The 11967-nt window shown below is 39.4% G+C and overlaps 1 protein-coding gene across 1 annotated transcript in view; it reads right to left on the bottom strand.

Annotated features, from left to right (window-relative positions):
• The window catches only part of agpat3 (1-acylglycerol-3-phosphate O-acyltransferase 3), a 30996-nt gene extending 21973 nt beyond the window's left edge, over positions 1–9023 (bottom strand). The window contains exon 1 of the mRNA XM_012850998.3: positions 8688–9023. The gene's annotated coding sequence lies outside the window, so the exon portion shown is untranslated. The remainder of the gene's footprint in view (positions 1–8687) is intronic.
• Between the last annotated feature and the right edge of the window lie 2944 nt (positions 9024–11967).

Consider the following 11967-nt stretch of genomic DNA (forward strand, 5'->3'; position numbering starts at 1 on the left):
CACTTAAAATAGGAACAATTCATCTCCATCATCTTATATCAAAGGCGGGATATATAATTATCTTATTTTAGGGGTAAACATACTCATTCAATTGGCAAATTGTCTTATTTAGCCCCTCAAATCAAGGAAAAATACACTATTTTAAGAAATTTTTACTTACTTTTAGCTCCCTTTTTGCAGTGTGAAAGAAACAATAGGAAATGAATCTCAGTTTATTGCTCGCCAAAATGGATAAATAAGCAATATTTCTCTTGCTTGCGTACAAAATCAGATTTGTGGGACGTTTCTCTGAGAGAGTTTGGTTAAGATTTTGCTTTATAATTTAAAGCAAATCTCCAAGGCCTTAACAGAATATTTATACATCAAGATAAACCTGGTATTCCCCAGTTAGGTGAACTTTGTGAGCATTTGATTGCACCTGATTATTTTTTGGGGGTATCCGAGGAAAATGGCCTGAATATCAAAGACACACCACACTTTTCAACCTTTTCTGAAAACACAACAACATGACTAACTGTGTTGGTCACTTAAAATTCCCCGAAGTACTTTTGGTGTTTATAACGTGACAGAAAACTGTTAAAACGCTCAAAGAGCACCAGTCAATTTCAAAGGCTCTGCTGATGGGAGCTGAATATCCAAAAGCCAAATGTTTACATGCCATCCTTGAGTTTTATTTCCCCCCAGAGAGAATGGCCTCCAGCAGAATAACAGCGCTGCTTTACACAACAACCTCTGGGTTGTTTCAGGGACGCTTTCATGGTTTTGGTAAGCCGGCGGAGCCGACCTGTCCAGAGTCAGAGGAGGAAACTGTTGAAGGTCACAGAGCCGTCCAGGGGCTCCACCACCAGGCACAGACGCCAGGAGATAAAAATAGGAGAGGAAATTCTGTTCATGTTTCATCGCTCTCACTCTTCGCATAGCGTTACAGCACCGCCCTGAACTCAAAGCAACTTAAGGTATACTGCTGCTTATTTTAAGGCTGCACTTCCACTACAGCCAGATGTTGCTGTTGGTTAGAAAAATAAAAATAAATCAGCTAGAGAGGTTTCAGTTTCTGGGACGAGCGGAAAACCACCATGGAGAAACCTATAGCCACAAAGCAAGAAATTAGAACCAAAATGATACATTTTTAACCCAATATTTACCCCGAAGAGAGAATTTGTTTTAGATTTTCTGCTACAGTTATTTTAAAACTATGTAAAGGCTTTCCATGTAGTTTCTAATTCAAGATGTCATGCTTTTCAAGAATTTCTACATTTTTTTTGCAGTTTTTACAACATTATGAACATGAGAACAAGATATAACTCCTGTAAAAATCGCTTGATTGACATTCAGGCTACAACTCTTGGACTTAGATAAAGAATGGATTGTCCCTATTTCTGATCATTTTATCTTTGTTCCCTTTACTTTATCCACATTTGCAAAAAAGACAGAAAAACAAAACCTTTCCTGCTTTGTTTTGGATTTTTAATCACAGTTCAGGGTTCACTTAGAATGTCAAGTTGTCTAGAGCAAGGGTTCTCAAAGTTTGGGTCATGATTTGATGTCGATTTGCTAATAAAATTAAGCATTTCCTTATTTTTGAAACAGATGTCAAAGCATAACTTCACAAGATTCTGCACATGCCTCGGTTTAATGCAGGGGGAAGACTGCACTTTTTTGTAAAAGTTCTTAAAGAAAATCATACTTTTATTTGGTAATTTTACGACTTTACTCTCAAAATTTAAAAAATGAAAGGAAATAATCCCTCCTCTGGCACGGTTATTTTGGGAGTCGCAGGCTGAAAAGTTTGGGAACACCTGGTCTAGAGCAATGGTTGTTAATTCAGGTCCTGATGTATGAGGATTCAAACAACTAGTAAAAAAAGTCCTTCTGATATTTAAAAGGCTGCACATTCATCAAGTCAGTAAAAAATTAAAATACAGATGGGTTTAATGTTACAATTAAGATCTGATGTAGCAAATGAATATTAAAGCTTCTTATGTAAATACAAATTAATAAGAAAGCACTACTTAAAGGTTTGTCCTTTAAAAAAAATCTAAGAGGACGGAAAACATTTTATGCAATGAATTTTCTTTTTTCCTAAACTTTTCCAGACATTTGCTACAGGCATAGGAACCTTGAATGTATGAAAATAAAGAAAATAAAGAAGGCAAAACACGACTAAGCTGACAAACAACCAGCATCAGAACAAGTCGCATTTCAACCATTTCAATTCATAAAAGCGAAGAAAAACAAATCTTGCAGTATCCCCATTTTTTTTTTGTATCCGGTTAATTTGAAATTGGGTTATTCCAGACAGGACAAAACTAACAAATTAGCCATAATGAAAGGCCCTGCATTCCTAAAACGGGATTAGAACCCCTTCAAAGCTGCCTCAGCACTTTGCTAATAGGCTCTAATAGGCAGACAGTGACTGATAAGACCCGAGGATGCCCCAGTGCTTTGTTTCTGTTGTAGGGAAAGTCAGGGGACTAATGGAAAATGGGAGGAATTACTGCTCAAGTCTGAACGACAGAAGTGGCTGTGTCTGTCTTAGTATTGAATAATCGGTAAATAACAGACTACGATAAAAGGAAGAACCTTTGATGGTTTGTCCATGATGTCACTTCTGAGATAAAGCCTTATCAATGCAGATATACCTCAAAGTCCTATAGGCCAACACTGAGCTTGATAGGAGGATAAGGCAGATCAATGAGTTACTGTCACGTTGAACTTTGCACAAACGCTTTGAGGAAGAAGACCCTCACCAAGCAGAAGCCTCGCCTCTATCTGCACAACGTTTTTCTTTCCACACTGTTGTTTGTGTCGTTCTTGGAAGAACAGCTAAATTAAGCAAGCCTGATCATGTAGAGCGTTTTAAGGAGAAACAAAGATGTTAATTGCCCTAAGCTGGAATCAAAGAAATATTTCTCACAGGGTGGGAAGCTGCACAATATATTGAACTGCAATTTGTCTTTTGCACTGTGAATCTGTGAGAAAATTTTACTTGCATAAAGATTGCTTGGATGCAATATTTGGCATGTTATTTTACATCTGGCCATTGGATGGAGCTTCAACTAGCCTCAATCCACACATGAGACAGCGATTTTAGAGGCCAGCATGCTAAAAGATAGAAAGGAAAGAGCACAATCATGTGATTTTAGCATTTAACAATACTATAACAACGATAAGCGTCTTTCAATCTGTGCTTCCAGTCAACTGTGTGACGTTAGCGTCGTTGGGGCTATAAACTGTCAGGTTTGGGCGTTTCCTGCAGCGAGACTTCACATTAAAAAGGTGTTCCAACCACTGAGCTGGAGTGCTGATTTTGCCGAAAAACTGAAGTCACTGGCCGCCATCTTGCTACTCCCTACTCTCACAGAACCCCATAGGATTTGCTTGCAATAACAAGCAGTTTTCTGGCTGAGCGAAAACATTTCACAGGTAATTCTACAGTCAGTGGATGTACTAACACAATCAAATACTAGGAAATTAGGTGCTGAAATATTTTACATGTTATTGATATTAAATAAATATATGTGTATATATATATAAGTATGTGTATATGTATGTATATATATGTATACACATATGTAAATATATGTTTTTGTATAGTTATTTATAAATGTTAAACATATATATTTAAGTGAATAAAATGCAAAATATTTCAGCACATGACTTTCTCAGTACTTGATATGTTTAGATCATAACATAAAAGTATATGGCATTTGACATTTTAAAAGTCTTAAGCCCCCCCTGAACATGAGAAAATCCTCGTTATTCGATGCTGTAGCGCACATATTCCCAAGTTACTGGGGGGAAATAGGGAGTACCAATATGGCGGCTGGTGGCTTCAAAGCGACTCGTTCTAACAGCCGGTGATTAGCACTCCAGTGTATAATATAGCTCAGTGGTTCCAACAGTACATTTGGGACTGGGACCAATAGCCAACACATATTAAACGTTAATATGGACTGTAACACAGGAGAAAACACAAAGGCTACTGTGTCCACTGATAAAGGGAACACTTTACAATCCAACATAAGAAAATAAAGGGAAATACAAGACTATCCACAGTTATGCCTCAAAGCATACATTCCTAACCATCACTGGTTATTTTATTAAACGCATGTGATCAGATTCATGTTATAGATGGAAAGTTGCAGCAATTCTTAGTCTTCAATAAATAAATGTGAAAATAAGTTGTTTTTTTTAACGTATTTTACGTGTTTGTGTGTGTTTTCACACACACAAACATCTCTCAGGTTTACAGAGACTGATCTAAAAAAAACAGCGACCGCTGGGCTCACAATCACAACATGTGGATATGAAAGGACAGGGGAGAACGGAAAGATTGGTTTGAAGTGAAATGTAGCTCAAAATAGCTATTTGCTACAACCAAGGTACGCAGAATATAAATTAATAAATAATTGACAGTAACATAAAAATGTTGCTTAGTCTGGTGATGCAATTTCAGCTGCAACATTTAGAGGAAAGGCCCAGAATTTGGTGGAAAAAAAAAAAAAAAAAAAGGGATGGACCCATCCTGCAGCTGTTGTTCAGGCCATGGCGGTGGTGTAATAATGAAGGGGACATTTTCTTGGCACACTTTGAGCTCCTTGGTACCAACTGTGCATTCCTGACTACTGCTGCTGAACGCCGCCCCCTTTATGACCTCAGTGCAGCCGTCTTCCCCGGGCTACTTACAGCAGAACAATGCACCATCTCACAAAGGTACAAACAGGACATAGGCCACCAGTTACCAAATCTCTTAAAAAGCCCCTTTATGTTGTGGCTGGAACAGGAGGCCTGGAAGTTGATGAACCTGCAGCGACTCCATGACGCTATGATGTCAATAAAAACAAAAATTATGAGGGAAGCTTCTGGAATCTGGGCTATAAAAACTTAAGGAGGGCAGAAAAGGGTTTTGGCCCTGTACCAGTAAAGAGTACTTAATAAACTGGCAAGTGTGTGTATTTTAATAGGCCATAATATGCAGTCAACGTTGATTGCGACCAATACTATCATTCCAATAGTCCATAATGATGGTGCAGGAGGGCATGTTCCTAATATTGCACTGCAGCATATTTTATCCCAATAATATGTGTAAAGCTGGAAATAAACTGATTCTTCAGTCGTGCAAGAATTTTTTGATTCGCCTTTTACGACCACCTCCCGATCAGAAACTGGACGGTCGGATGCAAATCAAACATGTTTGAAATGCAGTCGGCCCTCGTGAGGCGATGGTGAGCGCGTCCTGCTGTTGAAGCGGAGCTACGAGCCGATTTCCCCCAGACCTCGCACACTGCGCACGCGCAAACAAGGAATTTCATCTTCGTCTTCCCAAACGAGAACATAGTGGAGAGAAATATGATGGCGGTACGTGTGACATGGAGTCAAACTACGGAGGAGCTACTCTTAGATTTGTCAAGGCATCGCGTCTTCTTCTTGTGAGCCTCATTTAACAGTGAGCATCGACACTTCCGCCTTTTTCTTCTTCTACTGTTGACATTTGGCTTCCAGGTAGAACAGACCGAGTAGCGCCATCTCTCTACGGGGCTGAGTCCGACTTGTGGTTTCTGAATATACAGTGTGAGCAGTCAGGTTGCATCAGAGCCGCACACTGTAAGAACAGATATGGTGAGCTGGGAACTTTTAAACCCTGCGGTTTGGTCGTAGAGTTTGAGCTGTTGATGAGTACAACAATAGAAAATATCGTACAGTGTATGCCCGGCTTAATAGAACCCAAAAATTGTTTTGCTCAAAGAGTAATTATATTAAAGTGTAACTCGCCCCCATGTAAAGGCATTATCTTCCACCCAGACAAATCTGAAAAACTCCATCAAAGTAGGCGGGTATACGCGGGAACGGAGGGGGTCTGTGTTCAGGATGGGGGGGGGAGCAGCTGTAAGTTTGATTAGCCATACTGAATCATGGTGAATGAGCAGAGTTATGCTGGTAGTGACGCCACGGTTCAGTCTTTTGAGGGGGAGGATTTTTCACCCCACTCGTCCTTGGAGGTTGAGGGAGGCCAGCGGTCCAGAGCCTTATCAGTTCGAGCTGCTGCTCAAGGCGCTGACTGAGCAACGCCTGAAGCCGCCGCAGCCAAGGCAGTGGAGAACAGGATCGGTCCAGTTATATATATTCATTAGGGCTGGGCGATAAATCGATTGAATCGATTAATTCGAATTTACAATTCTTTAAGATTTCATTTTTGGAAAATCTGGATTTTATTTTGCCAATACACTCATTGGGTTTCCATGAAGAGAACAGCATGTGATGCTGAATATATGTTTAGGCAAATATATTGTCAAAATATTGTTAAGTGGAAACTTTTTTTTAACCATAATACGAGGTACTTCATTTACTTATTTACTTTTTTTTTTAACTTAGTTTGAAGTTCACAAGTGCAGTGAAGGCTGTTCTTAGCTCAATGTGTAATACCACTAGCAGCAAATGTTTTGTTATATTTTCATTGTTTATAATGGCACGGCTGCCATCTTGTTTTACAAGCATGTTTCACAGCTTGTTTTTAGTTGCACTTTGAATTCAGGTCAACTCCCTGACGAAATACTTGACATAAAAAGCAAGGTTTTAAAATAATTTATTTTTATGAAACAAAAAGGAGGAAAAAAATCGATTAATTGGATTTGGTATGATAAAATCTGAGATTTATTTTTTAATCCATATCGCCCAGCCCTAATATTCATTTCCTGCTTTGAATCCAGACCGGGATCTCCGGTAGCTTTGAGCATCGTGATTCATTTGTAATGTGGACACGAAGCGTGGTTGATCTCCTCTTTGCTCTGACAGCAGCAGCTAAATTTCAATACGAAGGAAGGCAGAGAGGGAAGTTCACAGCCACTGCGGTGAAGTTAGTTGTAGTTTTGAAATTCGCGCTCCGCTGCTTCAGCGACGTCTGCCTCCTGTAGGAGCCGATACTGGGAGGTCTACCCAAAACACAACTTCACCACGGTCTCACACCAGCCAATTCCCGGCTGCCTCAAGACACTAATGGCAGGGCAATTGGTTGCTTTCATGTAAATTCGGCAATAAGACATAAAAAGTTGGTAGATTTGTTTCTTGTTGCTTTTTTGAAGAATAAAAAAAAAGTCGCTAGAGGGTGTGAAAAGTGCAACAGTGCTCGCTATGGAGGCACAAGATGGAGCTTTGTTCTGTTTTCTGAAGAGGGAGCTCTTTTTATAACACAACAGCAGAGCTGCCGACATCACTGTCTCAGAATTACGCCACAGCCACCGAAAGCCATGTTAATTTGAAATTCAATGCAAGACCAACCGTTTAACCCTAAAAGGCGCCACGTTGATGATTTTAGACACAAATGCAAAGGATTTCAACAAATATGCACACACTTTTCATAAAATAATGACCGGGATATGTAGACGGCACTATAAGACAACCATGTTAACAGTCTATTGGAAAAAAAAAAAAAAAAGCTGATTTGGGGGCTGAGTTACACTTAACTCTTGATAACGCAACATGCTTTCTGACTGAATGAATACGAGAGGAACAAGTGCACTTCCCCATCTGAAAAGCAGCAGTGCCAAAAGTTTCTGATGTAAGCTTCTTAAAAAAAAAAAAAAATACAATGAATAACAGCGTTAACTTAATTACAAAGCTAAAATTACACTGGCCATCATAGCAGATTTTGCAACAGATCACAATATCGCACATTAGAGTAAAAAAAATGCCTCCTGTCATGATGCCTTACATTTCTTCCTCGTTTAAAATATCATCTAAATATAAATCTATGAAAAAAATTTATTCACAGCGTGTTTTTCAGATCTCTTATGCTGAAAAAAAACAAAAAACAACATGGACTCTTACCAATACGCCCTAGACTCCCATAACAGGATCACACACTGAAATATAAATATAATTGGACTTTTTCTTTTAAAGACTACAATCAATAACAGCTTTAACTCAATTACAAAGATAAAAATACACTGGTCATCATATCAGATTTTAGAGTAAAAAAGGAAAGAAATGTAAGGCATTTCTTCCTGGTTTAAAATATGATCATCTAAGACTGAATTTATCAGTTCATTGGAGGCAGGGAGGGAGGCAGAATGAAATGAACTCAGGTAACCTTTGGGAGAGCTGAAAGATGGGTCACCTGTAAATATAGCGAGTCATGACAGTAACTGTGTGCAGCTCCGGCTCTGCAGCATGTGGATCTAAATGCCACGCTGCGGATAAACAGGGCAGCACTGACAACGCTTATCTTATCACACACATGGCTTATTGCGGGTTCAGTAAATGACTAGACAACTTTTAAACCTAACAAACCACCACAAAATAAAAAATAAATAAAAAAAAACACATAAGATGCGTGATGCATGCTAAATTCATATTATCACCGTCATGTAAATGGGTGAAATCCGGCAGCGAAACGCGATAACACAAAACTGCTGCAACTCATGAGCAGCTGCTGCTAACGGCTAGCATGCTAAGTTAGCTACATTTGTGTCGCAGCGAGAAAAAAAATATATCTTTTTTTATTTTTAAAAGGACTGAAGTTGGGGTGTTTTAGTTTAGCTGCTCGGCTGACAATAAGTCAGCAACTTCCTCCCCACGCACACACACATATACCGGCCACGCTGTGTTTAAATTGGTAAGTGGAAGTGGGCTAAGCTAGTTAGCCGCTGACATTGACAGCCGGAGTCGGTAACGGTCTCTGCTCCTACCTGCAGGGTAATCAGTCCGGAGTGTCCGGGTATAGCGGCGCTTTTTTCGGCTTTCTGTTCCCTCGGAGGGCGCAAAATGCACCTGTAAATGAACGCTGCGCAAATTATGCTCCTCCTTTTCCCTATAAAAAACAAACAATCAAACAAAACAAAAAAAAAAAGGCAGCCAGAAGGAGTGGAGGTGAGAGGATTTCAGACGGGCGCTATTGTTTGCCCGTTAAAGCACCACATTTCCTCCGAGCCCGGCTGAAGGTAGCTGCTGGTCCCACATCCGGTCCGGCCCCTCATTCATTTCCACGGATCGATAGAAAAAACTCCGTTAGCGGACCTCAGCAGCGGCCCCGGGCCAATTACATGGGAATCAGCCCGGTTCTGTCAGGTTTTAGTTGGTTAAAACTCCCTCACATGCCATTTATTCAGCACAACACACATACTACAGCTTCAGCTCCATATAAGTATATTTAAAATCTAAAATTGTAGCCGCGGTATCTGCTGCTTCTTCTTCTTCTTTTTTTTTTTTTTTTTAACCAATAAGGAAAATCTGACTGTCAAATTTTTATAAAAACTAATCAGATTCCACAATTGACAACTAGAGAGAGGGAAATAAGACCAAGCTGGACCAAGGCATAAGCGAACCAAGCTGCTGCTTAGTGCCCCCAAAGCACACATGGGACCCCAAAGAGTGCTTGACTTTTACCATACAAAAAAATAAAATAAAATAAACACCTGCATCTTAATACATTGGACTGTTATTAAAGAGTGATTTAATTTTCAGTAAAACAATTCAAAAAAGGAGGATCATAAATTGAGTAGATTTATCACACACAGTAGCCGTGTTTACATGCACAAAATTTCACGATCGGATTTAAATGTATTTGGATTAAACAATCAGATTGTACCATTTATTTGGGCACACAATCAATTAATCAGGTCATAATGTGCGTGTGTGTGCACCTGGGTTTATTCGGAAGAGAACCCATCTGACATGCACAGTTATCAAAATGTCCCTTAAAAAAATACAGAAGAAGAAATTATGTGTTTGCTGAACACAAAAAACATGAAAACAAAGCAGTATTATACGAGTTTGTCTTCCGATCACCTAGGCTAGACTTGCACCAGGTTCTGATTACGGTTGAAACGTTACAGAATAAATAAAAAATTTGAGCTCTTTTAATGTATTGAATAGAAAGGTTGTATCGGGAGCTCCGACAGTTTTGCTTTTCGACGTATTTCCTCCACTCAACAATGTGGAAATACGTCACGTTTACGTTGGGTGGACTTTCGGAATGACTTGATCCTGACAAGGGTTTACATGCATGTTGATCGGATTATCAACTGTTTTACAATTTCAGCCCAATTGAGCTTAATCCCATCACAATATTACGATTGCCTTGTTTACATGACTAATTTTTTATTCCGATTACTTTTGTCCATGTAGACGTAGCTAGTGATACAGTCAAAGCATTTATTACTGTGAATGCAGTAGGCATTCACAGTTATTGAGATCCTCTTCCGCCTTTTTACTGTTTAAACTTTGCTTCGCTTCTCCTCCTACAGTTTTTCTCCGATTTCAACCATTCAACTTTTAAACAATTCAGCTTCTTCTGGAATGGATGGCTATGTCTTTTTGTACTTTTAACTCTTCAACTTTTTAAAATATTCAGCTTTTTCTGCACATTTTCAGCTTTTTTTTCTCCCATAGGAAATGAATGTAATTCACTAAAATTCCGCTCATTTCAGCTGCCTTTTGACAGCTTACTGCTTCAGCCTACTTTCAGCTAGAAACGCCATTCAACTTTTAAAATGTAGTGATATCTTTCAGCTATTATGGTCTATTTCAGCTTTTTCATATCTTTTACCATTTTCATATAGTACCTCCTTAAAATAGTTTTGGCTTTTCAAGAAATTCAGCAAATAACATGCGTTGCTATGGTAGTCAAGGAGGCAGTTATAGAGTGCGCACTCTAGAAATTCAACAAATTCTTCATCTCCGAACAACGTCTTCTCACTCGCTCAATTTTCAACCTATCCACATAAATTATACATCAAAACGTAGGAATTTTTGTCTGGAATCAGGAAATGTAACCCTCATTGGTGTAGCATTTATAGATTTTTCGCAAATCACCTCAGAGCGACACAAACCCGAAACCTCCCTCATTCATTTCCTATGGAGCGGTTTTGAAAAATGACGTCTGAAAATCCAAAATATCACACGTTTTCGCATCGTCGCTACTCCTAAACCCTTTGATGTACAGGCATGAGACTTTCACATATGAATGTCCCAACCCTTCTGGCACTCACAAAAAAGGAATTTTGTGGATAACTGTTACAGTTTTTCCGTAGGAACAATTTGTTCGGGAGTAGCGAATGTGCAAAATCCTGAAAATGCTTTAGAGCTGCATTGTTCCACATGATCCACTTTTTTACATCGTCGCTGTGCCTACACCGATTTTTGTACAAACATAAAAATGAGAAACATAGTCCTCAAAAGCCTGCTGATACTCACAGTGAAATAATTGTTTTGATATCTCTTATACTTTTTCAGCTACAGCGATTTGTTCGGGACTGTTTTTAGAGGATTTTGCAAATTCCTTAAAAAACCCCTTTAGAGCATAATTTTTTACACCTTTATTAAACTTTTTCGAGCAAAAAACGATAGCTTTTCTTCTTCCCCTATCCGTTACGAACTAAACACAGAAAAAATTACGTCTCTACCATTTAGGGATCAGGAGATATGAAGCGTTGTTCGGGGCAAAGTTCTCCATTATAATCCAATGGGACTTATTGTGAGCAAAGTCTCTGCACTTTGGTAGACTGGCCGCTGCAGGTGTGTCAGTGAGTTTCCATGACGACGGAACTCTGAGGGCCAGAGGGAGAGGATCAATTGAGATAGAATGGCAACTTTCGACGCTCACCGCAGTTGCTGTGATTAATGTAGGAATCTGAAATTCGCACAGTCACTTCCTCTTGACATTTTAAAATTTTCAAGTGACGTTCAGGTATGTGTCATTTTTCTGTCCCATTTTGGATTTCACATGCTTTCCTAATGGGCCTTTGCTTCCAACAGGACCTGGCATGATGCCCAGACACGACCCAATTGGCCAATACAGCACCACCCACATGTGGAAAATGGCGCTACTGACCATTTTGGTCAAATGTTGAGTTCTGGGCCCAGATGTGGTAAGGCTGAGTTGCTAAAGGAGGCCAATCTGACCCATGAACTTTGGTCATGTTTGGTGACATTAAGTATTGGCAACCCTATTTGAGGCACTTCCCAGTA

The sequence above is a fragment of the Fundulus heteroclitus genome, chromosome 7 (genome assembly GCF_011125445.2).
Source record: "Fundulus heteroclitus isolate FHET01 chromosome 7, MU-UCD_Fhet_4.1, whole genome shotgun sequence".
Lineage (NCBI taxonomy): Eukaryota > Metazoa > Chordata > Actinopteri > Cyprinodontiformes > Fundulidae > Fundulus > Fundulus heteroclitus.